The sequence below is a fragment of the Acyrthosiphon pisum genome, chromosome A2 (assembly GCF_005508785.2).
Source record: "Acyrthosiphon pisum isolate AL4f chromosome A2, pea_aphid_22Mar2018_4r6ur, whole genome shotgun sequence".
Lineage (NCBI taxonomy): Eukaryota > Metazoa > Arthropoda > Insecta > Hemiptera > Aphididae > Acyrthosiphon > Acyrthosiphon pisum.
In genome coordinates, this window is record NC_042495.1 from 76,024,145 (window position 1) to 76,031,428 (window position 7,284).

The window sequence follows — 7,284 nt, forward strand, 5'->3', positions numbered from 1 at the left end:
AGCGCCCGAGATATCAGGTCGTTAGCTTCAATGACGTTCACGCGGCTATTTTACATTTCTTAATATCTCTTAAAGTAATAATTTTTTTTATATAGGATTTTCACAAAATCATTTTATATAGCCATAATTACAATAATTTAACATTTAAAAATAATTTAAATATTTTTTTTTTTATGTTGTGTGCTCTTTTAAGTCAATACCGACGTACCATAGAACGGGGTGAATAGGTTTGTGATGTTTATTTAGACAATAGCTAAAAATCAATGTTAATAATTTCAACATTTCATCATGTATAGAAAACAATAACACAGGTACTTACGTAATGGTGAAAAGTTTCAAGTCTTGACAAATTATAGTGTGTGAATTACAACATAATAACGAAAATTGTTATTTTTGGTTAATTATAAAATTTTGGAAAAATTTGAACGTGAAATTTCAATAGGTACAATCTTGTTTTAATCCCTATTTGAACATTATAATATTGGCCACAATAGTATACATACATAACTTATTAATTATTACTCACTTTTAAAAAATATTATATAGTATGTCCCAGAAGTAGGTAGGTACCTATCAACCTTAGTATCTCCATAGAAAATCAATATATTTAAATGCCGTTCTTTTTACAGTCATAAGCATGGAAATTTATTCTGATTGAATAGCATAATATTAAATTTTCTTTTTTCAAAAATTATAAAATTATCAACATTTTTTTTTAGGCAAATAAGTTTTTTAAATTTCCGAGATAACCATTTTGTTTATCGTATATTTTAAAACAGTTTAAAAAAAATATATATTAAAATTTAATGAAAATTACCCAAGTTAGAGATAATTTTTATTTTGAATTTCTAAGAATAGTAGTTATGCTACCTATGCATATGGCATTAGCAAAATACGATTCGCATGTTGATTATTACTATCACGCTGATTTTTCGGCTAAAATTCAAAATAATAATTAGCTCTAAATTGGGCGATTTCCATTAAATTAAATTTTTTTATTTTTGAACTATTATAAAAAATACGATCAACAAAATGGCTATCTCGAAAATTTAAAAAATGTATTTGCCTAAAAAAGATGTTGATAATTTTTTAATTTTTGAAAAAAGAAAATCGAATTTTATGCTATTCAATCAGAATTTCCATACTTATGACTGTAAAAAAAATTGCATTTAAATATATTGATTTTCTATGGAGATACTGAGTTTGATACGGTACTTCTGGGACATACTCTATATTATAAAAACTAATATTTGATAATACTCACATTAAATACTACCTACTCAAGTATAATAATGCAGAACATTTTTTTTTATACATAAGTACAGTTATAATACTTCCAATATTATCAAATATTAAAAGTTGACAATATTCCGTGTTAATATTTGGAATATTACATAAATGTATGTTTGTTTATCAAACAACTGAACTAATAAAAATATATCCCACTTAAAATATTAATAAAAAAAAATCGGGTTAATTATTAGTGTCGTTCTGCTGAACTTAAATTTTAATTCAATGATATAAAATCATTGTATAAGAAAAACGATTCTGGGTGAAAACTAAACGAATATATACTCTAAAAGTTTCATATACTTACAAATAATATTTTTAAATCACAACAAAATAACTATTATAGTTATTCTTGGTCTTAATTAGTCTATACTTAAACAAAATGTATCATATTAATAAGAAGTTTCAGTCAAATATGGGTAGGCATACCATGAAAAAAAATAAGGAAAATAATATCAAAGCTACCAATCAAGCTTTTAAGAACTTATGATCAAAATTAATTTGCTTTTATTTCAAAAAATTTGATTATAATCATCATGCAATTATATACCAATATAATATTATAGCATTTTAATAACTTTTAGTTAACACGAAATAAAATTGAAGTTATTAGGTTGGTTTTATTGGTGTTTATTTCCCCTCCATTATTATACTTTTATTTAAAATAAATAACTACTACTGTGTGATTTTCAAATCAAAAACACGCAGTACCATAAGTTGCTACTTGAAAAGTTAACAATATTTATTTGGAATAGTATATCTTAAGTTACAACTAAAAATCGGGGTGATATTTAAAATTTGAGTTAATTTGACCATAATAATTAATAACAGATCTTACTACAAACACTTATAATGGAAATTATTTTATGATATAGAAAGTAACTTTTTACTAACAATATAAGTAATGTCAAATTTTACTAGTTTAGTAAAAAACTCTTAACTTTTATAGTTCAAGTGAATTAGATAATAAATAATATCAGAACTTACTTAAATGAAAATATCTTATATAGCATTCGCCTAATCTTTCTTTACTAATAAAATTATTAAAATGTACTTGAAATTGGTTGGTTTATTTAAAAAAAATTCACTAGTAACACCGAATAACGAATACTTAATTATGTTAAATATAAAGAGTATTCAATTTTAAAATATAAATATATTTCAATATAAAAATAAAATGCAAATTTATATAATATAATAAAAAAATGATTTTAGTTTGTACTCTAGTATTCTTGATGTACTGATCAAGCTTAACCATAAATGCACAATCGACATAAGAGTATATATGACTATATATGAGCACATAGACACATAATGATACCATCGACAATCGTTAGTGCGTTTATCGATAAGATAACAAATTTCCCACTATCCTATGTCATTTACTTATAGTTATACTTCACATTATTATTATACGTTTTACGTAGAGGTATCAACTAAAAGATAACTTAAGAATTCTTAATTAATTTATGGCAAAAATTATTTTTATATATTTATTGTTTTTTAATTTTTTCATAATTAAGATATTTTGTTTGTTATTATATTTTATGAACAGCAACCTCTCAACAATATTCTGTGGCCAAATGTTTGGTCATGACCAATAGGTTGGAATACACTGGTTTATATAGGACTAAACTATAATACCTCTTCTCCAACTATTTTTGAAAATGTTAATTATAGCTCTGTATAATATAGAAAGTTAAATTTAAACTTTCTGTGTATATTTCTTTAGTTAAAATCAGTATGTGTTCCAATTACCATAAAAAGTAGTATTTTGACTATAATATATTATAACTCACAGCAACAGTGATTTTTGTTATTAACAGAATTATTTTAGTGTTACCAACTCTAATAATGTCCCATGCTCCTCTAGCTTAGTAGTACTGAAGTAGACCCAGGAGAGTTTACATGTTCCCGTCAGGTAGTACTGAAGTAGACCCGGGAGAATTTACATGTTCCCGTCAGGTAGTAATGGACTAAACTCGGGAGAGTTTACCATCGGGAGAGTTTACAATCGCCCAAATATTCTTTCCCATTTTATACAGACTTATAACTGTCCACATAAAATTATGCAGGTATGGTTAAAAATTATGCTTTTTGTCATAAAGCTACTTTTATTTATGTTTTTTTTTTTAATTCAAAATATATTATAAATATTTTTTTCTAAGTTTTGTGTATTGAGATAAAAATGTATAACAAACATTTTTTATAAACTCTAATCTATTTATTTCATTATTTTTGTGTTTGTCCATTTTGGTACATTGAGGGTAACTAGAAACGGATTCGTTACTAAGTAAATTACAGTAAAATAACATTAAAATGTGGTATTTATAATCATTTACATGTTTACAATATGTCAATATGAATAACCAATTACAACTCGTTCGTTACTTATAGGTACCTACGGCAATTTAAATTAAATAAAAACTGTTTAAATTTAGGTAAGCTGGAAAAGTATCATGTTTCTTTAGAAGTTATCATCATAATACATTTTTATAGAATATATCATATGTTGGCAGATAACATTGATATCGAATCACAATTTTTTTCAAAAACTTATTTGAAAATGATATAGCCCATACATCTATACCTACCGTGTAATTTACAACACGTATGTGGGTGTCGATAAAACAAAACATGAACAGATTTCTAAAAATAACAGAATTTGTTTTTTGTACATGAATAGTTGTCATTGTTTACTCTGGCAGATGAGGTAAAAGCATACATTAAATCGCCGTGTTTATATAGCCTCTATTAAAAAAAACTGTATCACAAAACTTAAAGTATGTCTGCAGCTGATATACTCAAGAACTACTCGAATGGTTTGGATGAAATATCTTACAAATTTAGAGAGTAGTTTGAAGCACGTAAAAAAATATACTAAGTGCTAAATCTAATACGTGACTTGCAGCTGCCTATCTAGGTTGAATTATTTGTCAAAGCAAGGTATAGGTACACCGAAGCCAATTTTCCCGTGAGATATACGCTAAAACTAAGATATAACGCTGTGTTTTAAATTTGTTCATTCTTTTACGTGCAAAGAATATTTTTTCGTTCATTCAAATGGTTGCCATTGGTTACAAATGTATTTATAAAAGAAGCAAGTAAGTGGATGTCACTCTGCTGTACAGTAGGTTACATGTGGGTCACTGTAGATTGTATTAAATTTTAATTCAATGATATATCATATTATCATATCATTGTATACGAAAAACGATTCTGAGCGGAGACGGTTTATCAGTCTGGATATTTTATATTTTATTATAGAGTTGTGAGTTGAATTATTATTATAAATTACAACAAAATAACTAAAACCGTTATTTTTATTTTTAAACGTTTCTATTGTAATTTGAATATAATAAACAAATTTCAAAACATTGGTCACAATACATTTATAAACAAACAATTCTTTGAGCTTAATATATTTTGTTTCCATTTAAAAAATAAATGATCAACTTTTACACTTTTACACATTAAATACATACTAGCACAGCTGAAAAGTATTAAAAATTATAGATACAGTGGCGTGCTCAGAGAGGACGATTATATATCCCTCTCCCCCTATTGTCTTTTTTTGCCAACCTACAGAAAACCACTAATTAGTTATTACAGCTGTTTAGAGTCATTCATTTTTTATTAATTATTAATTTTATTCGTTGAGTCAACAAGAGCGACTTCCACTTATCCGCTTTCTTTTGTTTATTTTTAAGAATAAATGGTGTCCCCCCATTTTAAATTCCTGGGCACGCCACTGTATAGGTAGTACATTTTTAAATATTTTAAATATACAATTTAAGAGTTTTTGAGCGACTATCATAGACCATTAAAATAACTTTTTTATTTTTTTAACATTTCGGGGTGGGGCTTCAGCCCCCTAAGCCCCCTCCCCTGGCTACGCCTCTGTAAGACTTACAGATTATAATATTAATAGTAATAGAAATAGTTAGTAGAAACTAGTATATTTTTGTTTGTAAATAAATGATTGCCATTGGTTACTCGGGCAAATGAGATAAAAGCATGCATCAAATCGTATGGCCTTGAATAAATAGAAACTATATCTTATAACAGGTATGATGATTGAATGTATTTTTGTAGATAAGCTACGTATATAAGGTAAGTAAAACTCAAAAACCACTTGACAGAATCTGTGATTAATTCCTAACTGTGTATTCCTATTTGCTAACTGTGAATGAAAATTATGATTGGATTAATTTGCCGATAGAGATACATTATGATTTAATGATATAATTTCTTACCTGTCGCGAATTCTGACATTTTTTATTTGCTGGGCAGTGCACGAAAGAAGAAGATCCTCAGAGCTCCAGGAATGTCGAGGAAATAGAAATCATATACTCGTCATAAATGAACACTTCTTTTTATTTGATAAAAGTTAGTGACGATTTGAGCTATTATAGGCCAACTGCCAAGTATGGCCTAAAATGGAATATAATCGGCATGTGTAAGCAAATGACCAATGTATAAACGAGTGGACACCGGAAAACTGCACCCGATGATGCGTTTGGAGTGGCGTTTTATGTTATTTTGTAGATTCCTAATCATCCTTACCGTATTATATTTTTATTAAAAACAATTTTATAACTAAATATCATTTAAGTGTAAATATTATATTAATGTGAACTATGCTATCTATCATAGGTCTTTGTACATATATTATTTACCTACTTTGTGATGATATTTCTAATAATATAATTTAACGTCTAATAAGATCGTTTGCTTAACATTTCAAATATAGAAATGTAAGTATATATATTATAATACATTGGTATAACGGTAATTCATATCATTATGATTAAAAATAATTTTAATGTAAATAATAAATTCGTGCGAAATAATTTTTTCTTAGTACTTTTTAACGTTTGTTATAGTTCAATATAACACATTAAAATATAAGTTTTAGATTTTTAAGTATCCCTTCAGCCTTCAGGCTTCAATTTTACTTTATAACAACAATTAGAAATTATAGTTAACAACAAATGTTATTGAACTTATTCAATTGATCCATTACAAAAGTAAAAAATTGTACATATTTATATTTCTTTTAAAACGTGTCTATCCGGATTTCTAACACGTATCTGCCTAGATTCAAAGATATTAAAGAAATATATTAACAAAATAACAATATCCTTTTAGATTCTGAGTGGAACGATGAATGTAATGATTTTACAAATGATGTGTGTTTTAATTTAAATTAAATGATATAATATCATTGTATAAGAAAAAACGATTCTGAGCGAAAATGATCTTTAGGCGTTAGCGTCCGTATTTTACGTCCGTATGCATGGTAAATTTCTGTTTAACATTTCTTATGTGACACATACATTGACTATATGTATACGTTTTTTTTTTGCCCTACAGAGTACCTATTCTCTTATTTTTTATTGTTATCTATAATTATTTGTTGTTTTCGTTTAAGAAAGATTAGATTTGTATTTGTGTTTTGCTTAAGTCGTATTAGTTTGTTTTTTTCTTTAAGTTTTCGGAGGCTATTTTTGAACCAGAAAATATAAAGGAACATTTCGAGCGGGCTCAGAAAACAATCCCCAAAATTTGTACCTAAGTTTTATTTGATATTATATAGAAAAACGCTGTTTCAAGCCGTCGTGTGTGTGTTACGCGTTCGTCGACGAATTAGATAAATAAAAATTATTTACTTAAATATTTATTTTATTTCAGTACGACAATATCATTGCTATTGTCAGCGTTACTTTGATGTTGGTTGTCGCCGTGTTCGGCACTTCGGCTGTATACGGATTAGGACTGTTGATGAGTGCAGAGCATGCAGAGTGCATGTTGTGCTCAGTACTCGCGATGACAGTGTTCATCCATCACCCACGTTGTAAGAAGTCCCGCAGTCCAACATGCATTAGAAAAGTTTTTTCCAGGAGCCACCAGCACGGTCGACGGTGAAATGGTGTCTCATTTCGCGTCCGTTTTATCGGGTTTCGCGAGACGAGCGACCTCGACGCTCGCCGT

General features: G+C 27.4%; 1 protein-coding gene across 2 annotated transcripts in view; it reads right to left on the reverse strand.

Annotated features, from left to right (window-relative positions):
• The window catches only part of LOC100169612 (alpha-1,3-mannosyl-glycoprotein 4-beta-N-acetylglucosaminyltransferase B), an 11,084-nt gene extending 8,532 nt beyond the window's left edge, over nucleotides 1–2,552 (reverse strand). The window contains exon 1 of one of the 2 annotated variants that reach the window (XM_016801096.2): nucleotides 2,278–2,552. The gene's annotated coding sequence lies outside the window, so the exon portion shown is untranslated. The remainder of the gene's footprint in view (nucleotides 1–2,277) is intronic. The other variant, XM_001947504.5, reaches the window with a different exon arrangement.
• Between the last annotated feature and the right edge of the window lie 4,732 nt (nucleotides 2,553–7,284).